This window comes from Patella vulgata, chromosome 1 (assembly GCF_932274485.2).
Source record: "Patella vulgata chromosome 1, xgPatVulg1.2, whole genome shotgun sequence".
Taxonomy (NCBI): domain Eukaryota; kingdom Metazoa; phylum Mollusca; class Gastropoda; family Patellidae; genus Patella; species Patella vulgata.
Window position 1 is genome coordinate 45,863,641 of NC_065879.2, and position 26,020 is coordinate 45,889,660.

Here is a 26,020-nt window from a genome sequence, read left to right on the forward strand (position 1 = left end):
ACGTGATGGACTAGACACTGTTTTTTTGAGGTCCTCTGTCCTACACCACTACTAACAAAGGGAACTTTCTCGACCAACATGGGGATCACGTTGGCTAAGTGAGTAAGACGCTGACTCGCTAGCCTGGAGGTCGGGTGTTCGATCCCTGCATTGGCTGAGAAAGTTCATCCAGATTTTCCTGCGTGTTTTCCCCTTGTCAGTGATACAGGACGGAGGGCCGGACAAGAACAGCTGTCTAGTCAGGGATGAAAAACTGAGGTCACGTGTACACACAGGAGTGCACATGAAAGATCCCTTGGTAGTTGGAACTTGATATAAGAGTAGGCCATAGCGCAGCTGCCTGGGCAAAATTTCCTTCATAGAATACTGTATGGCGTATGCTCGTCTTCATTAGCTCAGTTTAGGAGCAGAACAGTAGGACATTAAACCCGATTTCATTTCATTTTTCTCGACCAACACGGAAATTGAACCCCTCATTTGCTAGCCAGTGTGTTACTAATTACTAGAGAGAGAGAGAGAAATGGGGTTTAACGTCTACTCGACACAAACTAGGTCATTTCGGGACTAACATATAGTTTAATTTTTATTTACATAATTCGCTTGCGCGTAGGGGTCTTTAGCAGTGGGAGAAAACCGGAGGTTGGACAAGCGACCCTACTCCTTGTCACGTACAACCGGGGATTCGAAACCACGACAGTCAACTCAATGATAGACTTTATGATACAGCGCCCGCACGCTAACCATTCAGCCATCCAACCCCCCCCCCCCCCCCCGTTACAAATTACTAAGTTTGTGAAATGTAGGTTTTTCCTCATGTAGATTTGTCCTGATGAAATCGGTTTATTGTCCTACTGTTCTGCTCCGACTGGGCTAATGAAGACAGGTACATACCATACAATGTGCAATGAGGGAAATTTTGCCCCAGCAGCGGCACTATGGCCTACTAATATCGAATCCAACTGCCAAGGAATCTTTTCGTGCAAGCCAATGTATACATGGTACCTCGGTTTTTTGTCCCATCTGAGTGACTAGACTACTGTCCTTGTTCCTGCACCTCTGACAAGGGGAAACCATGTCGGAAAATCCTGATGAACTTTCTCCACCAATGCAGGGATCGAACACGTGCTCTGGATTATCGAGCCAGCATCTTACACACTTAGCCACCGTGGCTTTATCAAAATTAGTAATGAAGATGTGCTATGACAGAAATTTTGCCTGGACAGCAGCATTACCGCACTTACTAATAAAGATGTGCTAGGAAAGACATTTTGCCTGGAGAGCAGCATTTCCGCATATAGTCATTACCAATAGGTGCACTAATCCGTGCATTCACTAGTCCACTAGTCTGACTCTATAAAATACTATAAATATGAGTATTAAAGAAACCCAGTAGATATGGTGACTGATATCACCCTTCGTAAGGCGATAACCCAACATCACGGCATTTTAACCCGAAATCACAACATTTTAACCATTATAGCATATGCCCTTCTTCATAAGAGCACTTGGAATAAAATAGTAGGATGTTCAAACCCCATTTAAAATTCATTTTCATACTTTTCTGCACCAGTCGGACTATTGAAGATAGTCATACGCAATGCAGAGTGCTATGACGGAAATTTTCTATGGACTGTGGCAGGGCGGAGGATCTGGCAAGGGATAAGGTATAGTTGTTCGGGTCATACGAAAAATCAAGTCCTCATGTACATATTGGCATGCACGTAAAAGACACTCCGACAGTTGTAATTCAATATCAGAGTAGGCCATATAGTGCCGCTATCCGTGCAAAGTTTCCGTCATAGTACACTGTATATAGTGTATGCCTGTCTTCATTAGCTCACTCAGAGCTTAAATCAATGTGTGTTGTTAATGTCATTTAAAATGGCGGCTGTCTACATATACAATAGGCGTTTTTGTGAACCGATTAGATTAGACCGATTAGCTATTATACGCATTTGTGAACCAAGTTGATTATGCTAATCGTTACATTTGTGAGACGATTTAACTCAACTGATTAGGCAAATCGACCTAATCGTCCCAGGAGGTGTTTAGGCGATTAGATTTGACGTTTTCAAAATGGCGGAATGTTCGACATCGTAAGTAATTTTTAATGCTTATTGTTGTTTTTCTCCATAAAAAATGTTTTTTTTAAAACGCATTTGATGTGTTTAAAGTAGCTAAGTCTCTAACTCAATATCATCCAAAATCTTCAACATTGAAAACACGATTTATTTGTCAAATTATATCAACATTCATGTTGTGATCTTAACGGGAAAAGATGGGCTTTTGATATCCAATATTTTAGACAAAATAAACATTTTACCATTGGTACACGAATCGTGTACCATAATGCGCTTCAGCCCTAGTTGTATCAAGAGACTCGAGGGACGAGGCTAGACACATTGCACCAAATCAAACGGCGTATGTAAACTGGAATAACCAGACGCTAGAAATTTGCACTCGCTTGAGACTGCTGGCTTATTTCGCCGAACATAACGGATTTGAAATTGGAGTAAAAACGGAAACCATTGAATGTAAATCAGTTTATATACATTCATACTACAGTATTATATGCATTGCGACCCACTTTTGTCAATTTCTAGGTCCCAAATGTTAGCGATTTAGCTCCTTTAATGTTAACTTTATAGTCCACAAGAATGTTAGATCACCTCTGGCTCTAAGCAATTTTAGGCCCTCTGGGTGCCAGCAGTGTCACTGTAATCTGTAGGTAACTTGGACTACACGTGAAACACACGCCCCCCTCGTCATGTTACCAGAGACAATTTTTTTTCTGATCGGTGTCCGTGGTGGCAGCCATCTTACCAAATCGTAATTATCAAATTTCACATTTGTGGACCATAGCTAATCAAATCGAAATCATACCAAATCGTACTAGCAAATCAAAACCTAATCTAATCGACTCACAAAAACGCCTAATATATAAAATAGGTCATGAGTCGATTGGTGCCGTTTTTTTATTTCGAATTTAAAAGTTCAACACTTAATTATACAAGTTGTAAAACCATATAAAAATAAAGGTTGGACCAAGACTAGTTCCATTTTTTTAAGTTATGAATCTGAAAAATAGATAATATAGAGCGAAGCTCTACAGCATCGCGCGAAGCGCGGTGCTTGAGCAAAGCTCTTTTCCGGTAACACAGGAGCGTAATTGAAAATGTTACCCACAGACTGTTGATTAAGAAAAAATTCAGACCGAAACCGGATACACTGGAGAAAACAGGCAATGCGCATGTCAACTTACCAAATCTCGTCCAAGCAAGATTACGCGCCTCATAGAACTATTTCTATGATGCGTCTAATCAATGACGTCACATATTTTTTACGTCAATGAAAATAATTCTCACACTTTTTTGTTCTTTTTTTTAAAAACAAAATTAATGTATAAAATTTAGATCTAAATAAAAATCAATTTTGAAAAACTAAATTATTTAACATTTTTTGTATCACTTGAGAAAATTAATTATGAAGGTTTTATATTTGACAATAATCAGCTTCGCTCTACTCAGGCAATGCCTGTTACATATTAATGACCCAGTCAATTAACATAGAGATCTACTCTAGCTAAAAAAGTCCATATATTTATCGTCTCTCGATAAAAGACCTATCTCTGAAAATTAAAATTCCCCGATTTGATTATTCTTTTAATATAACATAATTATGTAACCTCATATAAAATATGGTAGAGCGTATACAAACAAATTATATGAATAGATTCATTATCAGAAATATTACAGGCCTTTCAAACGAACAGCCGCCATTTTTAGAACTACATAGATGTAAAAATATATTTTTATCGACTCGGGCAAGGTCAAGGTCACGATCTGTTCACGGTTGATGATTGTGTTTAAATCGGTTTATATCATATTATTTCTATTCACATTACAATATTTTTTTTATAGGTTACGGTTATTGTTGTTATTTATCTAAATTGCTTCAATTATTTATTAAATATTTTTTGTTTGTTCGTTTGACCGGAACGTACGGAATTCTGGGATTTAAAATGGCGGCATAATGTAATTATTATTTTTCCCAAAGAAGAAATGATGCCGTGATTTAAAGTTAAATAAAGCTATTCCACACATACACACACGATTTTGGATTCAGCAAAGTAAAGTTGAAGGTAAGTGCACTTTTTATGCGAACTTCCGTTGACAGTATACCGATAGATCTAATGTTGATAAAAAAAATAATCTGGCCGTGGAAAAAGTTTGCACGCAACTTTGTATATCAGACAGTCAGTATTTGTTTTTAACACGATGCAGTTACATTGTCCGTAAACCATACTATTCATAAACAAAATCAACATTGCTTTAAGTTATCGAAAGTAATACTGGTTCCAAAATTGTTTTTAAAAAATCTGGATCCAAAAATTATCAAACACATAACGAATTTATTAATGATGTAGACTGTTAAAATTCAGGCTGTGCTAATTATAATATAAGTACATGTAGTATTTTCTAAACATTTTTATGGGTGTTTCAGGTTGGGTTTTTTTGTTGTTATTGTACTGATATTTTTGCAAATTTAATAATGCATAATGCAAGAGCTAAATCTATATATTGTACGTAGGTTAAGTAGGTATTTCTTGAGACTGTAAATGTTAAAATTTTTTATAAGACATTTTAATGTATTAACTTGCTAAGTCTATAATCAAGTCTCAATGCCATCGGGTACTCGAGATGTTCACAGATTTAAACACTGGTGGTTAATGTTAATGATTTAATTTAATTGAAAAATGGATAATCAAGACTCTAATTATATACATAGGCCTATAACATTAAATAACAAGTTTGCCCGTACATACTTGTACATAAAGGTTTCAGTCCTACTCCCCTGCTTATTTTTTCTTGTGGTGGCCAAGAAAGTTCATCAGGATTTTCTGGCATGGTTCCTCTTTTAACTGGTGCAAGACAGAGGGGCTGGTAAGGGCTAATGTACAGTTGTTCGGATAGGACAAAAAACCAAGCTCTTTTGTACACACGGTCCAGTCAAAATTTCCATCACAGCACACTTTCAAGCATTTGTCCAACTTCTTTAGCCCAGTTTGAGCAGAACAGTATGATGTTGAACCCCATTTCATTACAGATCCACAGTAGGTTGGCTGTCAGCCCAGTTGGAGCTGAACAGTAGGCCGTTTAACCCAATTACGTTTTTTTTTGGGGAGTATAAAGTTGCTTTTTATTTATTTATTTTTTTTTTTTACAGATCCTACATGTATATTTGAGCACCCTTGGTGGCAGTAATGACAAAGAAGTTCTAAAAAGATTTATATGGGCTTTATAATGATAGTTAGACAACACTACTACTTGCCAAACACTACTACTTGTCACATAACGTAATGATATAAATATATATGTATCTATGGTAGCACAAATATCATCAGAATGTAGGCCAAAGCTTTACAAGCATTGTAGGCCTAAAATACTTTCTGTCTGAACTTTTGACAGTCAATTCTTTGATGACTAGTTAGTTTAGAGCAGATATCCTGTCACAGTATTATATAACAGCTCTTTGGCTTAAAGTTTAAACTGAGTTGTATCAGTGAGTTGAAAATCATCTGTGTTCCTGTTATTGCTCCCTGCTGCAGCCAGTAAACAATAACCATTTGCGTTCCTTACAAATCTTCCAATTTTTACTGATAGATCAACCATAGCAAAGATCTCTATTAAGATTATATTTGTAATGTTTGTAACAAATTCTATGACATAGGTATAATATTGGTGTAGTTAAGTATATACCATATTTATGCACACATTTCAATGTTGGCATATTATTAGTCTCTATCATCTAGAAAAAAATATTCTATATTCTACGAATATTAGTGTGGTTGCGTTGTCAACATTTGAGAATAATCGGTCATAGGCTAGATTATCCGGTCTTTTACATTATCATAAACAAAGTCTAAGGAAGGTAACTAGTCCTAAAACAAGATGTTGACGCCCATGAAATTTATATAAGAATGCCATTTCCGAAAGTCCATTTGATTGCATTGTCAGTTCAATATCCAACACTCTTAATTTTTTTTTATTGTAAAATTTCTCTCTTCATGGGCCATATCTATGTTGTTTTTTTTTATTGAATCCTAATTCGTCATCACGATTCATGTTTGTTTATAAATGCAAGTGTTATTGACAACTGTCCCAGACCCTCATTATTTATATGGCCCAACTTTTCTTCGGCGTACACCGGCACGGTATTAGACTAGGATAACAGTCTCGAAACTCGTGGAGTTGAAAAACATTAGTCTTATATACCGCCTCTACTTAATTATGGATGTAGGTCGGAAAAATGTAAAATTTGGCAATTTGACTTATACTCAACATCGACTTATACCCTGTATGGTAATGTGATGATGCCCCCTCTTCCAGACAAGACATAGGCTATAACTGTTTCAAATGACAAGTGCTAAATGAAGTATTTATGTGGTCTTTGGTGAAAGAAATGAAATGAAATGAAATGGGGTTTAACGTCCTACTATTCTGCTCCTAACCTGGGCCAATGAAGACGAGCATATGCCATACAGTGTGCTATGAGGGAAATTTTGCCTGGGCAGCGGGGCTACGGCCTACTCTTATATCGAATTCCAACTGCCAAGGGATCTTTTACGTGCACGCCAATGTCTACACGGGACCTCAGTTTTTCGTCCCATAACGACTAGACAGCTGTCCTTGTCAGTCCCTCCGTCCTGCATCACTGACAAGGGAAACCACGCCGGAAAATCAGGATGAACTTACAGGGATCGAACACCCGATCTCCAGGCTAGCGAGCCAGCGTCTTACCCACTTAGCCACTTGATCCCCCCCTTTGGTGAAAGAGAGAGAGAGAGAAATGGGGTTTACCGTCCACTCGACACAAACTAGGTCATTTCGGGACTAACATATGGTTTAATTTTTTATTTACATAATTCGCTTGCGCGTAGGGGTCTTTAGGAGTGGGAGGAAACCGGAGGACCCGGAGAAAACCCATGAAGTTGGACAGGCGACCCTACTCCTTGCCACGTACAACTGGGGATTCGAAACCACGCCAGTCGACTCAATGACAGACTTTATGATACAGTGCGCGCACGCTAACCATTCAGCCATCCACCCCCCCCCCCCTTTGGTGAAAGAAAACAGAGCTGTGGCTAGTGAAATGAAAGTTTAACGTCCTACTGTTTTGCTCTGAACTGGGCTAATGAAGATGGGCATACGCCATACAGTGTGCTATGTGGGAAATTTTGCCCGGACAGTGGCACTACGGCCTTCTCTTATATCGAATTCTAACTTCAAGGGCTCTTGTACGTGCACGCCAATGTGTACATGGGACCTCATTTTTTTGTCCTATTTTAATGACTAGACAGCTGTCTTGTCTAGCCCTCTGTCCTGCATCACTGACAAGGGAGAACCATGCCGGAAAATCTGGAATAACTTTCTCGGCCAATGCAGGGATCGAACACCCGACCTCCAGACTAGATAGCCAGTGTCTTACCGACTTAACCAACGTGATCCCCGTTGTGGCTACAATTCCTGGATTTGAAGGTCAGGTATGATATGAAATGAATATTTTGAACCGGTTCACCAATGCAACCAATCCGTGACGGGTTAACTGATAGAGGGTTACATCCTTGATATAAATATACTTGTCGCGGGTTTTAAAAATAGAAATATATATATAAAGGTAGCTCAAAATTCATCTCTACATGTACATAGGCCAAGGGGGGATCATGTGGCTAAGTGGGTAAGACGCTGACTCGCTAGCCTTGAGGTCGGGTGTTCGATCCCTGCATTGGCCGAGAAAGTTCATCCTGATTTTCCAGTGTGGTTTCCCATTGTCAGTGATGCAGGATGGAGGGCCTGACAAGGACAGCTGTCTAGTCGTTTGGATGGGACAAAAAAAAAACCAAGGTCCAGTGTACACATTGGCATGCACATAAAAGATCCCCTGGCAGTTGGAATTCGATACAAGAGTAGGCCATAGCGTTGCTGCCTGGGCAAAATTTCCCTTATAGCACACTGTATGGCGTAACCTTTTGCGTCTCTTCAAAATATTTCAAATCTTTTGTCATGGATCAACCATTGCAAATATCCGTGTTACAATTATATTTGAAATGTGTTAAACCAATTCTGCAACACATGTAATATTTGTGTAGTATATATCTTTGTTTATACACCCACATATCAATTTTGGCCCTGTTTGTCCGTACACTGGGTGTGAAATGTGAATCATTCCGATTGTGAGAGGACAAGCATTATCAATATACAGCTTTTCAGGACTTTGCTTTCCTTGGTTAATTCTCCCTTTTTCAAATGCAATAGATGCTGTGTTTATTCTTAATTGATCTTTTTCAAATTTGTGTTACACACTGGAATCATGAGAGGCCGAAACCTATCAATATTCAGCATTCCACAACATTCCATTCCAGTGTCGGCCGAGAAAGTTCTTCGTGATTTCCAGACTTGGTTTCCTCCCCTTGTCAGAGGTGCAGGACAGAGGGCCTGACAAGGAGGGACAGCTGTCTAGTCGTTTGGATGGTACGAATGACCGAGGTCCTGTGCACACATTGGTGTGCACGTGAAAGATCCCTTGGCAGTTTGAATTCGATATAAGAGTAGGCTTTAGCGCCGCTGTCTGGATAAAATTCCATAATAGGACACTGTATAGCATATTTCCATGTCATTAGCCCTGTCGGAATAGGACATTAAACCCCATTTCATTTCACTCATTCCAAAGTTAACTCCTATTCCATCAATACCTTGAGCAAATAAGATAGAGGCTATAGGTTTTGGCCCAATTTGGTCAATATCCCAGTTTTTTCTTTCTTATATGCATATCAGCACTTTCATAGCGCTAATGTAGACCTTTTTCTTGAACATTTTCCCTTGTCAGTGATGCCGGACAGAGGACCTGACATGGATGGCTGACTAGTCATACGGAAGGGACCAAAAAAACAAGGTACAGTGTAAACTCAAGTGTGTGTGTGTGAAAGATCCCTTGGCAGTTGGAATTTTATGTAAGAGTACGCCATAGCTCTGCACACTGTGTGGCATATGCCCGTCTTCATTTCTCAAACAGCTGTGGATAAAAACTGTTAATATTTAAATGTGTATTTTGTATTTTATAACATTATATTTTTGTCTTTTAAATAAAGTATATGTATACATACTTGTAGTATATTTTGTCATATTATTCTGCTAGATTTTTAACTTTTCTGTGCAATACATTTAGAATTCTGACTGGTTATGGGTAGATAGAGAGCAATGGGGTAAAACATCCAATAGACATAAACTGTCCTTTGGGACTAAGTGATTCAATTCAAGTTGAATAATTCATCCGCACCAGGAATCTTTAGTAGTAGGAGGACCCAGAGAAAACCCATGTTCAAGTTGGGTGTGGAAACAAACCACTTGACTCAATGACAGACCTTATGATCTAAAGCGCACACGTTGGACCACTCAACTTTTAGCCTCACCCACGGGTCAGGAAAATTTGATTATTGATTGAATGTACTTCCCATTTACTGCCGCAAATAATGAATAATTTTGAAGGTTTTAATGGTTTGTTATATTTTCGTAACTTTGGTCATCAAAATTTGACATTAGAATTGCATCCGTAAATGATGTTAATTTAATGTTAGATTTACGTTATAATGGTCGGTTAGATATCCATCATTTTGCTCATCCTTTTAACGACAATTTAACGTCAGGAAATGACGTTAATCTAGCGTAAAGTTTACGTCATTTTTACGTTATATTTACATCATTTTCTGACGTAAATCTAACGTAAAGTTTACGTCATTTTCTGACGTAAATCTAACGAAAATGACGTAAACTTTACGCAAATTTTACGTTAGATTTACGTCAGAAAATGACGTAAAGTTTACGTTAGATTTACGTCAGAAAATGACGTAAATATAACGTAAAAATGACGTAAAGTTTACGTTAGATTAACGTCATTTCCTGACGTAAAATTATCGTTAAAAAGATGAGCAAAATGATGGTAAACTGACTGACCATTTTTACGTAAATGTAACGTAAAATTAACATCATATTGTTATGTGGGTGTTTAATTCGATTAGGAAGCTGAGAAATATATTAAAGCGACAAAAGTACACGCGACGACACAAATAATATATCACGAAAGATCAGGAATTTCTATGCATCAGGTAGGAATTAGCGTCTTTTGATATTGATGAGTAGGCCTATAATTTATATTTTGCCAAATTACGCATTGGTTATTGGATGAGAAAGTTCATCAGAATTTTGCGACGTGGTTTCCCTTTGTCAGTGGTGGTGGACGGATCGAGGGCCTGAAAAGGCCAACTGTCTAGTCTTTCGGAAGGGACGAAAAACCCAGGTCCCGTCTATACATTAGCGTGCACGTTAAGGATCCCTTGGCAGTTGGAATAGCCTAAGTGTATTGTATAGGCCATAGTGCCGCTGCCCAGGCAAAATGTCCCTCATTGCACACTGTAGGATGCCCATCTTCATTAGCCCAGTGGGGGGTTGGATGGCTGAATGGTTAGCGTGCGCGCGCTGTATCATAAAGTCTGTCATTGAGTCGACTGGCGTGGTTTCGAATCCCCGGTTGTACGTGACAAGGAGAAGGGTCGCCTGTCCAACCTCGTGGGGTTTCTCCGGGTCCTCCGGTTTCCTCCCACTGCTAAAGACCCCTATAATGCGCAAGCGAATTATTGAAATAAAATTAAACCATATGCTGGTCCCAAGGTGACCTAGTTTGTGTCCAGTGGACGTTAAACCCCATTTCTCTCTCTCTCATTAGCCCAGTCTCAGAAGAACAGTAGGACGTTAAACCCCATTTCATTTCATTTTGCCAAATTACATTTTTCATTTGTCAAAATGTGATTTCCATTTAGTTGCAACTACCAAACTTGTTGTCCAGTCCGTAATGTAAATCTGTTGGCTTTTCGGGCAGAAATCATGGAACAAACTTTATTTTGGAGGTTTCGACATCTAGGCCTGGTAACAAATGTTGACATTTTTTTCTGAGTAGGTCTTCATAAGTAATATGCCATGGTATGGTATGCCATTACTTGAAGGGTGGCCATAAGGCGTTAAAGTTAAGTCAACTTATTTTTATTTTCACCTAATTTGTAACGTTATCAAGATATCAACTGTGATTTGGCTCTGTATTATTATCGACTGGGGTCATGGCTGATGGGTCTATAGGGACCAGGGAGTTGATAATGCCATGCATGGGCTTGGCAAGTGAATAAAAGTAACGATCTGCATTAAGCTAAATTACGTTTAGTCTAGTAAGTAACATAATGCATCTTTATAAATAAAGCTTCATTTATTTACATTTTAATTTTGTTCTATTTTGATTTTTTCTTCAGGATGATGCTCTGATAGTCTATCGAAAAGTTTAATGCCAAAGTAAAAATTGGTATGTAAATGGTTTTATCCTTTGACAAAGTGCCCATTGTTTGTTCCCGGTGTTAACCAAGAAAATTCATCTCGATTTTCCGGCGTGGTTCCCCTTGTCAGTGAGTGGTGCAGAACATAGGGCCTGGCAAGGACAGCTGCCTAGTCGTTCGGATAGAAAGAATAACCGAGGTCCCGGGTACACATTGGCCAGTTGGAATTGGATACAAGAGTAGGCCTTAGCGCCGCTGTGTGGGCAAAATTTCATTAGCCCAGTCAGAGCAGTACAGTAGGAAGTTAAACCTCTTTTCATTTCCATAATATGGGGAGCCCAAAGTCTCAGTAAAGTGTTGGTTCGAAGACATGGACATCATGTGTTTGATTCCTGCATTAGCTGAGAAAGTTCATGTGGAATTTCCGTGGTGTAGGACGGAGGGCATGGTAGTATAGACATATCGTTCGGATAGCAGAAAAAAACAGGTCCTTGTACAAATTGGCATGCACATTTAACCAGCGGCTGCCAGGCAGGATACGTCCACATTTTCGAGAGATGGATAGACAACAAGCTAAAAAGAAAGTGATTTTTCCTACAATCAAGGGCCATAATTCAGGAAATTACAATTCGATATGCGCAAATATCGAAAGGAACCAAGATCTTTGTGTTATAGACTTACATTTCAAGTTTCAACAAAATCGGATAAAAATTGTGACCTCCATAGGATCCACAACCTTGATATACCATATTTTTACGCTATTTGAGAACGAAGGGCGGCCATTTTGTCTGTCAGTTTTGGGCCGATTTTCACGAAATTCGAACTCAGCCGTTCATATGGTGTAACGGTGATATAATAATACGGTTTTTTTTTAAATCGGATAAAAATTATGACCTATAGGGTCCACAAGCTAAAAACGCGATTTTTCGTACAATCAGGGGTCATAATTCAGGAAGCTACGGTCCGATATGCCCGAATATCGAAAGGAACCGAGATCTTTGGGTTATAAACTTACATTTCAAGTTTCAACAAAATCGGAAAGAAATTGTGACCTCTATAGGGTCCACAACCTTGATATACCATATTTTTACGCTATTTGAGAACGAACGGCGGCCATTTTATCTGTCAATTTTAGGCCGATTTTCCCGAAATTCGAACTCAGCCGTCCTTGGGGTGTAACGGTGATATAATAATACGTTTTTTAAAATCGGGTAAAAATTATGACTTCTATAGGGTCCACAAGCTAAAAACGCGATTTTTCGTACAATCAGGGGCCATAATTCAGGAAGCTACGGTCCGATATGCGCGAATATCGAAAGGATCCGAGATCTTTGGGTTATAAACTTACATTTCAAGTTTCAACAAAATCGGATAAAAATTGTGACCTCTATAGGGTCCACAAGCTAAAAACATGATTTTTCGTACAAACAGGGGCCATAATCCATGAAGTTTCGATCTGATACATGCCAATATCGAAAGCAGCTGAGATCTTTTGGAGATAAACCTATATTTCAAGTTTCGTCAAAATCGGATAAGAATTGTGACCTGTAGAGTGTCCACAAACAATTGTGGACGGACGTCCGAACGGACAGGGGCGACGACAATATACGTCCACATGAAAATACCTCAGAAAGCACATTCTGAAGTATACAGATCGCAAAAAGGTAAAATGAAAACTCCAAAACAAACAGCTGTGGTGTATGCTGTAATGGATAATCTAACAAAAATTCTGCTCTGATGAATAATCTAACCACAATTCCTGATATGATGGATAATCTAAAGAAAAACATTGCTGTTTGGAGCAATCTATAGAAAATCCTGCTGTGAGAACGAAGATGAAAACAAATTCTGCTGTCATAGCTATTGTGACGAAAAATTCTGCTGTGATGAAAATATTCTGCTGTGATGTATAATCTATCGGAAATTCCTGCTCTGTTGAATAATCTAATCACAATTCCTCCTGTTGGGACCAATCATAGAAAATTCTGCTATGATGGCTATTTTGACCAAAAATTCTGCTGTGATGGCTATTCTGCCGAACAATTCTGCTGTAATGGATAATCTATAGAAAATCCTGCTGTGAGAACCAAGCAGAAAACAAATTCTGCTGTCATGGCTATTGTGACGAAAAATTCTGTTGTGATGGCTATTGTGACGAAAATATTCTGCTGTGGTGGATAATCTAATGAAAATTCCTGCTCTGCTGAATAATCTAACCACAATTCCTGCTTTTGGGACCAATCGATAGAAAATTCTAACGTGAGGACCAGTCTGAAAAAAAATTCTGCTGTGGTAGCTATTTTGATGAAAACTTCTGCTTTAAACGATAGCCTATCAAAAATTCCTGCTCTTATGAATAATCTAAAGAATAGATGAATTATCTAACCACAATTCCTCCTGTTGGGACCAATCGATAGAAAACTCTGCTGTGATGGCAATTTTGACCAAAGATTCTGTTGTGATGGCTAATTTGCTGAATAATTATGCTGTGATGGATAGTCTAACGAAATTCCTGATTTAATTGATATTCTAAAGAAAAATCCTGCTGTTTAAATCAATCTATAGAATATCCTCCTGTGAGAACCAAGCTGAAAAAAATTCTGCTGTCATGGCTATTGTGACGAAAAATTCTGCTGTCAAGTCTATTGTGATGAAAATATTCTGCTGTGATGGATAATGTAGCGAAAATTCATGCTCTGCTCAATAATCTAACCACAATTCCTGCTTTTGGTACCAATCTATAGAAAATTCTACTGAGAGGACCAGTCTGAAAAGATTTTCTGCTGTGGTGGCTGGCTATTTTGACGAAAAATTCTTCTTTAAACGATAGTCTAACAAAAATTCCTGCTCTGATGAATAATCTAACTATAATTCCTGCTGTTGGGACCGATCGATAGAAAATTCTGCTGTGATGGCTATTCTGACAAAAAATTCTGCTGTCATGGCTATTGTGACGAAATATTCTGCTGTCATAGATAATCTAACGAAATTCCTGATATGGTGGATACTCTGAAGATATTCTAAAGAAAAATCCTGCTGTTTAAACCAATCTATAGAAAATCCTGCCCTTAGAACCAAGCTGAAAACAAATTCTGCTGTCCTGGTTATTGCGACGAAACGGAAAAATTCTGCTTTAATGGCTATTCTGACGAAAATATTCTGCTGTGGTGGATTATCTACCGAAAATTCCTGCTCTGCTGGATAATTTAACCACAATTCCTGCTGCTGGGACCAATCGATAGAAAATTCTGCTGTGATGGTTATTCTGACGAAAAATTCTGCTGTGATGGCTATACGGAAGACAAATTCTACTTTAAACGATATTCTTACGAAAATTCCTGCCCTGATGAATAATCTAAAGAGAAATCCTGCTGTGATGTATAATCTAAAGAAAAATCCTGCTTTGGTGTATAATCTAAAGAAATTAACCTGCTGTTTGGGCCAATCTATAGAAAATCCTGCTGTGAGAAGCAATCTGAAAATAAATTCTGCTTTGATGGCTATCTGACGAAATATTCTACTTTGATGGTTATTCTTTCGAATAATTCTGCTGTGATGGATAATCTAACGAAATTCCCGATATAATGGAGATTCTAAACAAAATTCCTGCTGTTTAAACCAATCTATAGCAAATGCTGCTGTGAGAACCAAGCTGGAACAAATTCTGCTGTCGTGGCTACTGTGACGATAAGCTCTGCTGTCATGGCTATTGTGACGAAAATATTCTGCTGTCGTGGATAATCTACCGAAAATTCCTGCTCTGCTGGATAATCTAACCACATTTCCTACTGTTGGAACCAATCGATAGAAAATTCTGCTGTGATGGCTATTCTGACAAAAAAATTCTACTGTGATGGCTATTCTGCGGAATAATTCTGCTGTGATGGATAATCTAACGAAATTCCTGATATGATGGATAATTTAAAGACAAATCCTGCTGCTGGAGCCAATCTATAGAAAATTCTACTGTGAGGACCAGTCTGAAAACAAATTCTTCTGTCATGGCTATTGTGACGAAAATATTCTGCTATGGTGGATAATCTAACGAAAATTCCTGCTCTGCTGAATAATCTAACCACAATTCTTGCTTTTGGGACCAATCGATAGAAAATTCTACTGTGAGGACCAGTCTGTGAGAACGAAGCTGAAAACAAATTCTGCTGTAATTGCTATTGTGACGAAAAATTTTGCTGTGATGGCTATTGTTACGAAAATATTCTGCTGTAGTGGATAATCTAACGAAAATTCCTGCTCTGCAGAATAATCTAACCACAATTCTTGCTTTTGGGACCAATCGATAGAAAATTCTACTGTGAGGACCAGTCTGTGAGAACGAAGCTGAAAACAAATTCTGCTGTAATTGCTATTGTGACGAAAAATTTTGCTGTGATGGTTATTGTTACGAAAATATTCTGCTGTAGTGGATAATCTAACGAAAATTCCTGCTCTGCAGAATAATCTAACCACAATTCCTGCTGTTGGAACCAATCGATAGAATATCATGCTGTGAGAACCAAGCTGAAAACAAATTCTGCTGCCACGACTATTGTGACGAACATATTCTGCTGTGGTGGATTATCTACCGAATATTCCTGCTCTACTGAATAATCTAACCACAATTCCTGCTGTTGGGACCAATCGATAGAAAATTCTGCTGTGATGGTTATTCTGGCGAATTATTCTGCTTTGATGGATAATCTAACGAAATTTCTGATATGATGGATAATCATCTAACGAAATTTCTAATATGATGGATATTCTAAAGAAAAATCCTGCTACGTACTGGCGCCAATCTATAGAAAATCCTGCTGTGAGAACCAAGCTGAAAACAAATTCTGCTGTCATGGCTATTGTGACGAAAATATTCTGCTGTGGTGGATAATCTGACGAAAATTCCTGCTCTGCTGAATAAACTTACCACAATTTTTGCTTTTGGGACCAATCGATAGAAAATTCTACTGTGAGGACCAGTCTGTGAGAACGAAGCTGAAAACAAATTCTGCTGTAATTACTATTGTGACGAAAAATTTTGCTGTGATGGCTATTGTTGTTCTATCAATATGCTGTGAATATTATTATACAGACTCATCAATGTAGGCTTATCTTAATATATTTATTAAGTACAAACAATCTTGCGACCCAACTTGGTCTAACATGCTTACAGCTCTCCGTTTTCGTACAAGAACACGTGCAATACTTTTTAAGGCAGAACTATAGTCTGTTTCAATATTCGATATTGTATTAATAGTCATTATCATATAAGTGTTACTTCTGAACTCATTTATGCAACATCTCCCTCCTTAAAGGATAAAGTAACAAAACCTTAAATTCTGACCATAATTACTATAGTGTCTATATCTTCAAGTATCCTATAACTGAAACATAATAATAACGTTATTTACCTAATAACTATAATTTTCAAGTATTAGAAACAGATAAACAAACACGATGTCGATTGTTCTTAAATCACGATATCGCAAAGGCTTTATAATTTCGCGACCTGAGCGACGTAAAGATTGTACTAGATCTGGTGGTGGAAGTTCTTGTTGAACGATGTTTGGTTTGTGAGATGCATGATCATGTATATCAGTCCAATCAGTTGGGTCTTCATCGGAATGATTACCATGAAAATTAACGGAATTGGAGAGGTATAGGCGACGACGATTTCGCCTAAATAATCCAAATCTGGTTCTCACCATATACGATCTCGGTTGATTACATTTACTAACTATGGTCCCTGGCGTTCCACGTTTCTCCCAGTCTAATTTTACAAATACTCTATCACCTAGGTTCCAGTTCTACTGGTAGTACTACTTAAATATAAAACCTCGAGATATCTCGAAAAATAGTCTACGATTACAATATACTGTTTATTATTAAAAGTAAATAGATCTGCTCCTAAATGTTGCCAAGACCGATCTGGTAGCTGATTTGGAAGTAAAGGTTCTTTTCTTTGATTCGGTCTATTTCCTTGACAGAACTCACATGATAAAACTTTATAATCTATGTCCTTGATAATTCCTGGCCACCAAATGCTCATGTTAACGCGTTCGCGACATTTTGTAATTCCTAAATGCCCATCATGAATTCTGCCAATCATCTCCTTCCGCATGGAAACGGGAATAACGACGCGACTTCCAAATGTTAATAATCCATTGATTTCGCTTAAGCGTTCTCGAACGGGGAAATATTCTAATAAATTTTGTCTAACATTACATTTATATTCAGGCCAACCTTCGCGAAGATATCTTAAAACTGATAACGTTGACTGGCGAATAATTTCTAATTGCTTATCCGATGCTGTCCATGAACTAACAATCGGGCTAATGTAAGCTTTAATTTCTTCTTCTATATCATCATAACTCTTGTCTATTTGAGGACTTCTGGAAAGAGTATCACTAATAATCATCGTTTTTCCTGGCGAATATTCGGCAACTGGGTTATATCTCATCAGACGCATCAACATACGTCGACAGCGTACTGGAATCTGGTCGATATCCTTCCTATTTATCAAGGGAACTAGGGTTTTATGATCAGTTACTAGTATGAACGATTCTATTCCACAGAGGTATCGGTTAAAAGTTTCGCAAGTCCAAACTAATGACAAACACTTTTTTTCTATCTGGGCGTATCGAGTTTCTGAATCCGTTAAAGTTCTTGAACAGAATGCAACGGGCCTCCAATTTTGTTCATGTAATTGTAGAATAACTCCCCCGATGCCATATTGACTTGCGTCTGCGCTCACCATAGTTGGTTTCGTAATATCAAACACTGCTAAGACAGAACTTGAAGTTATCAGTTCCTTAATTTGTTGAAATGCGGATTGTTGGGCGGCTCCCAATATCCATACGACGTCTTTTCTAAGAAGATTATTTAACGGTTGCAAAACATCAGATAAATTTGGAATATAACATCCGATGTAGTTTATCATACCTAAAATTCGACGTAATTCAGCTACCGAATTCGGGGCCTGTAGATTGTTAATTGCGGAAAATTTGTCTGGATGAGGAGCAATACCGTTTTGCGTTAATTGTGTCCTAAAAAGTTAACTTCAGTTTGTCTAAATAAACATTTACTTTATTCAATTTGAGACAACTTTCTTTTATTCTCTTTAAAGCTGATTCTAAATTTCTGTCATGTTCTTCTAATGTAGCTCCAAATACGAATATGTCGTCCATATAAATAGCTATTCCATTTAAATTTGATAACACATCGTTCATTATCCGAGTGAATATTTCAGGTGCACTAGTAATTCTGAAGGGTAATCTTTTAAACCTATAGCGCCCACTGGGTGTAATAAACGTGGTAAGCTTTCTACTCTCTACATCTAAAGGTATTTGATGAAATCCGCTCGAGGCGTCCAAAGAAGATATATATTTGGCTCTAGAGAGTTTACTTAAAATGTCTTCAAAGGTTGGTAAAACATACCTTTCGCGTTTGACAATTTTATTCAATTGTCTGAGGTCTACACATAGTCTAACTTTCCCACTGGATTTCTTTAGAACAGGAATTACCGGCGCGCACCAATCACATGGTTCCGTAACCAGTTCAATGATATCATTGTTGACCAGCCTCCTGATTTCATCTTCTGTTTTACTCTGAAGCGGTATTGCGATTCGTCTCGCGGAATATACAGCATAAGGAGTGGAGTTTTCCTTTAAAGATATATGGACAGGATCACATCTTATTAATCCAATTGGTCCAAAAACATCATCTAAATTTTCAATGCGATAAATAAGTCCCATTTGAACAGCCGTAGCGCTACCTAATAAGTTGTGAGCTATCCAGCTGTCCCGTCACAACATACACAGGAAAACTAAACCGTTGATTTTTATACTCAGTTTCTACAATAAAATATCCCTTACAGACCAAATCCCCTCCTGGGCTACTTAACAAAATATTAGATGGTCTCAATTGTGGCTTAGAAGTTAAGTTCTTTATAAGTAGATTCACATAAAACTGATGTATCAACTCCTGAGTCGATTTTGAAGTTAACACTATTTCCGCAAACTTTTAATTGTACTTGCCAAACTGGCTCAAAATCATCTGAACAGTGATTAATATCATCAACCGAACCAAGAAACAAACAGTCAGTGTCCCTGACGACCCTCCATACAATTGTTATTTACCACTTTGCAACATTGTTGCCAATTTGATTGACAGCTGTAACATTATTTTCCGGATTAGGTGATATCGATGGGCTGACCTGAATTTCTCTAATAAATTTTGACTTGCATCTTACTGCAAAATGTCCAACATTATTACACTTCCTACACGTCGCACGTTCAGCAGGACATCCGTCATTCGGTCTATCACGCCTATTACACTGACTACAGTTTTATGTGAAGATTTACTATGATTATACTGATATCTGGAATTAAAATTATTAGCGCTATATCTGTTTTGGTATCTTGGGTTACTTGATCCTTTATTGAATGAATTCCGTGGTTTTCCAGCTTTATCCTGATAAAGAATTTGTTCGGGGTCTCCAATGACTTTCACGATAATATCCCTTGTTTGCTCCTATAGCGTCTAGCGCTTTCTTCATCTCCGATAATTCTATCTGCGACGAATTATTCTGGCTTTTCACTAATTCATGATTTCGCGCAATATCCACAGCGTATGTAAGAGTTAAGTCTGACTCCATTTGTAATTTTTGTGATACAGTTTTGTCTTCTAATCCTATTACGAGTTGATCCCGAATTCTCTCCTCCTTTTCACTAAAATCACAATGTTCTGATAACTCGTATAAATGGCGCAAAAAACGATTCGACATTTTCACCAGATTTCACATTCCGTTTCGGAATAAAATAGTCGTCAAATTTTCCCAGCACAATATCATAATCCATGGCGTTTTCGTCTTCATATGTAAAAGTTTTAAATATATTTTCAGCATTCATTCTCATTGAATATATTAAGCAACTGACCTGAACATCGCCATCCTCTTTATGTAATTTAGACGCTAAGTCTGTATCTACTAAATCGTTGTCGCCACTCTGTTTCTGGTGGGGTCAATTACGCCATCTTTTTTTTCAGCTCGTCTTCTAGTCAGTCTACCGATGCAACAATTGAATGAGCAAACCCAGTTTCTGACACAATTTAATGTTCAAACATCAAAGCTAAAAGTAAAACTTGACTTCTGACACCATGTTCTATCAATATGCTGTGGATATTATTATACAGACTCATCAATGTAGGCTTATCTTAAGTACAAACAATCTTGCCACCCAACTTGGTCTAACATGCTTACAGCTCTCCGTTTTCGTACAAGAACACGTGCAATACTTTTTAAGGCAGAACTATAGTCTGTTTCAATATTCGATATTGTATTAATAGTCATTATCATATAAGTGTTACTTCTGAACTCATTTATGCAACAATTGTTACGAAAATATTCTGCTGTGGTGGATAATCTAACGAAAATTCCTGCTCTGCAGAATAATCTAACCACAATTCCTGCTGTTGGAACCAATCGATAGAAAATCATGCTGTGAGAACCAAGCTGAAAACAAATTCTGCTGCCACGACTATTGTGACGAAATATTCTGCTGTGAAGGCTATTGTGACGAACATATTCTGCTGTGGCGGATTATCTACCGAAAATTTCTGCTCCACTGAATAATCTAACCACAATTCGTGCTGTTGGGACCAATCGATAGAAAATTCTGCTGTGATGATTATTCTGGCAAATTATTCTGCTGTGATGGATAATCTAACGAATTTTCTGATATGATGGATAATCATCTAACGAAATTTCTGATATGATGGGTAATCTAATGAAAAATCCTGCTGTTGGAACCAATCCTGCTGAGAGAAGCAATCTGAAAACAAATTCTGCTGGTCGGGGCTCTTAGATTTCAAGCGGAATAATCTTCCATTTAGTATAAGATCGTGTACATCTCTATAAATATGATGTAATAATGAAAAATATGCTGTAATAGTAATAAATATGCTGTAATAGTAATCTATAGAAAATCTTATTGTTGGGACCAATCTATAGAGCGTCCTGCTGTGAGGGCCAATCTGAACGAATATAAATCAGTCCTGCTTTGGGGGTGGCGGTGGGTGGGGGCAATCTATAGACAATCATGGTGTGGGCACCAATCTTCAGAAAAATCTTGCTGTGAAAGCCAAACTGAACATAACTCCCAATGTGATGGATAATCTAAAGAAAACTCCTGTTGTGGGGGCTAATCCGAATAAAAATGCTGCTGTGAGGGGCAATCTATATAAAATGGGTCCATAGAAATACTAATATAAATAGACGGGACCATGCAATCCTTACAAAATCGTGCTGTGAGCGCTAATCTACAGAAAAATTCCGCTGGGGGGTAATCTGAGCAAAATCCCTGCCGTGAGGGATAACCTAAAGAAAATCCTGTTGTGGCCGAGGAAGAAAATCCTGCTGCGACAAAATCTTGTCTTGGGGCCAATCTAAATAAAAAGAAATCCTGCTGTGGGAGCCAATCTAATATATAAATATGATGTGTTTATGTGTGTGTTAGGGAGGGGGCGGGGGTATATATAGAAAAATTAAAACATTATTTATGTCGGGGTGGGGGGGGGGGGGGGTAATGGCGTTATGGGTGAAAATCAGGTTGTCAAAGGTAGCGATGAAATAAGGCTATATTGTTCTACTTTAAACTCATGGCCTTTTAACATTTATGTAGTAGTCCTTGTGGTCTGCCTCCAGTTGTTCAAATTATTTCCCTTAATATTTCCAAGGTGAAGGCTGACAGCTGTCAATCATTCTGCACTGGTGACTATGATGCTTGTCATTTTCGTGACTACGAAAGAGTGTTCACCATTATATAGACTATAGGAGCTTTTACGGGTTTCCCTTTTGACGTCATTTTCGGTCATGCGCAGACCCTGGCCTTATTCGTAGACTGAAACCCATAGGCCAGTGTGTGTTTTTTTGGAAAATACCGTCGTACAGTAAGCTTCTTTTACATAAAATGGAACTGAACGCCATTTCTATATACGTGTTAGGTTTACCGACCGATGCCAGAAAGCGATATTTACAAAAACTTGGATATAGGAAAGATACGGCAAGGTTAACAGACCCGTAATTGGCCGTTTGTAATTGAGGAAACAAGTGGATGACTGATCCGTGCTCATGGCCCGAACTAGAATTAAGTCAAGTTTATTACGCATTTTACGGTCAAACAGATGTTATATATTAATAAACTATAACACATACTTATGGAAGAACAATTACTGATTTATTTGGGCGACGTTTCGAAGAGTATTCTCTCAACGTTTTCAAGCAAGTACAGTAACAAATGTGTAGAGCAATTATATATAGACAAGCAATAACAACAATTCAGAAACCATGCATGACAACAACAAGATCAAAGGATTAAAAAACAACATGATCAAAGGCAATATACATATGACGGATTATAGGGGTAAATAATTTTAATTGGACAACCAATCATGACAAATGAGAAACCATACATGATGTGATTGGCTAGGTGAGGGTACATCAAGGGAATAATAAAGGACTGATAATAGGGGTAAACATACCATTAAACCAAACAAAAGGGAAGCCCAGCATAACTCAAGGTTATTGTCTGCGATATCACCTCGGTGGAAGCGGACGTAAAATACAACTAACCCATCATAACTCAAGGTCCCCCACAGCAGAATCAGCAGTTGCCCAGCACCTCCAGTCCAATCCAGGCCACAAAATCCAGTCCTCTAAGACCCTAGCCCTCAACCAACACAACGAAAAGACGCGGAAAATCATGGAAGCAATACACATCAGGAGATCCAAACCAGACCTCAATCGCGACACAGGAATATTCCTCCCAAGAGCCTATGATGAACTAATTCTTAACTAATGTGTACATGCCTAGACTTCCATACGTGCTTAAGTTACTTAGTTCGCGTATCATGTGTATTACTTGTTTATTCTCGTTATCCATTTGTAGAACTAATTTTAATAAGTGTGTGTGTCTAATGGGAAGGAGTGTGCAGGACATAATTACTTAGAAGCCTGTGGATAGGACTGTGGTGTGGCTTTCCAATATTTACATTTACCACTTATTTATGGTCATTTATGTAATTATCCTTTGTAAACAGTTAAGTGTCTCTTGTACTTATCCTAGGAATAAATGTATGTGTGAGTCTGTCGGAAGGAAGAATGTTGGACTATCATTAGGTGTGCTATGTTGTGTGCATTTTAATACTAATATTTTGTAATTCACTTAAATATGGCTTAACCATTTAATCCCTATGTAGCTCACTACTCCTCTGATGTTTTCGTAACATGTATGGCGTCCCTTTTGTTTGGTTTAATGGTATGTTTACCCCTATTATCAGTCCTTTATTATTCCCTTGATGTACCCTCACCTAGCCAATCACATCATGTATGGTTTCTCATTTGTCATGATTGGTTGTCCAATTAAAATTATTTACCCCTATAATCCGTCATATGTATATTGCCTTTGATCATGTTGTTTTTTAATCCTTTGATCTTGTTGTTGTCATGCATGGTTTCTGAATTGTTGTTATTGCTTGTCTATATATAATTGCTCTACACATTTGTTACTGTACTTGCTTGAAAACGTTGAGAGAATACTCTTCGAAACGTCGCCCAAACAAATCAGTAATTGTTCTTCCATAAGTATGTGTTATAGTTTATTGCTCTATCCAGTTACTAAATGCCTCTAAAAGATCATGTTATATATTAATTACGGGACTATTAACACACAAGATTTAAATGGTCTATCCTATTTACATTCAACTGCCGACTGGACAGTTCTTTGCGCGGTTGATATATCGTCTGCTATAGCACTGCATGATACCCTACTCGACACAAAACACGGTACTATGTTGGCCTTTGAGGCTGTCGACTTGAAAATAATTTCAGCTAATAATACTATAAATAGTATGCAATATGCAAATAATATTGTTTATGCGTGCTGTTAGCCAATAGCTATTGTAAATTTCCCCGCGTTTAGACGGCTCTAACCAATGATAAATTAGTTGTTTGGTGCACGGGGTAAAACTTCAGCCATTTTTATAAATTTTCCTCTTGATGGGATATGACAGAAAGAATAAAACGACGATCAAGTTGAATCTGAATATTTTTTAAAACCGTTTTTTTCTGTTAAACATGCATTATGCAAGAGCTAAATCTGCATATTGCAGGTCTTTCTTTAGGGATGAAATGATTTCTAAAGTATTAATTAGACATTAATTAACTGATCCATGGCCTTAATTAACTCTCGATGGCATCAGATTCCTCCGATATTAAATAGATTAGAATGGTTCAGCGATACTTTGATTTAATCAAATATGGAGGACCGAGACTTAGCTTCGATCAACCAGTACGGTGGTTGAAATTATTTATTGCACACGTCTGTCAAACCTTCAAAGGCTAATATCTTCGCTTGCAATAGAGTAATTTGAATGAAATTTTCAAATTATTCAGTTTACATCATCTACTTTCGAACTATTATAACACGAATTGCTAGTTCTTTATCTAAATCTTACATAATGTATCTTTAATTGTAGCCAAATAAATCGTCTTGGCCCAGCGTTTGGCACTCAATGAAATTTTAATCCAATCAATTTATCTTGCCGCAACCAAGAAAGAACCAGCGGTTGCCAGGCAGGATACGCCCACATTTTCGAGAGATGGATAGAGAACAGGCTAAAAAGAAAGTGATTTTTCGTACAATCAGGGGCAATAATTCAGGAAGTTCGGTCAGATATGCGCGAATATCGAAAGGAGCCGAGTTCTTTGGGTTATAAACTTACATTTCAAGTTTCAACAAAATCGGATATTTTATTATTCCCTTGATGTACCCTCACCTAGCCAATCACATCATGTATGGTTTCTCATTTGTCATGATTGGTTGTCCAATTAAAATTATTTACCCCTATAATCCGTCATATTTATGTATATTGCCTTTGATCATGTTGTTTTTTAATCCTTTGATCTTGTTGTTGTCATGCATGGTTTCCGAATTGTTGTTATTGCTTGTCTATATATAATTGCTCTACACATTTGTTACTGTACTTGCTTGAAAACGTTGAGAGAATACTCTTCGAAACGTCGCCCAAACAAATCAGTAATTGTTCTTCCATAAGTATGTGTTATAGTTTATTGCTCTATCCAGTTACTAAATGCCTCTAAAAGATCATGTTATATATTAATTACGGGACTATTAACACACAAGATTTAAATGGTCTATCCTATTTACATTCAACTGCCGACTGGACAGTTCTTTGCGCGGTTGATATATCGTCTGCTATAGCACTGCATGATACCCTACTCGACACAAAACACGGTACTATGTTGGCCTTTGAGGCTGTCGACTTGAAAATAATTTCAGCTAATAATACTATAAATAGTATGCAATATGCAAATAATATTGTTTATGCGTGCTGTTAGCCAATAGCTATTGTAAATTTCCCCGCGTTTAGACGGCTCTAACCAATGATAAATTAGTTGTTTGGTGCACGGGGTAAAACTTCAGCCATTTTTATAAATTTTCCTCTTGATGGGATATGACAGAAAGAATAAAACGACGATCAAGTTGAATCTGAATATTTTTTAAAACCGTTTTTTTCTGTTAAACATGCATTATGCAAGAGCTAAATCTGCATATTGCAGGTCTTTCTTTAGGGATG

The 26,020-nt window shown here is 37.8% G+C and overlaps 1 long non-coding RNA gene across 1 annotated transcript; it reads left to right on the forward strand.

The window, feature by feature from the left end:
- Nucleotides 1-1,518: 1,518 nt before the first annotated feature.
- On the forward strand, nt 1,519-9,162 carry LOC126808337 (uncharacterized). The gene is made up of 2 exons (XR_007674585.2): nt 1,519-4,141; nt 5,227-9,162. It is a non-coding gene; the product is annotated as an uncharacterized LOC126808337 (long non-coding RNA).
- The last annotated feature ends 16,858 nt before the right edge of the window (nt 9,163-26,020 follow it).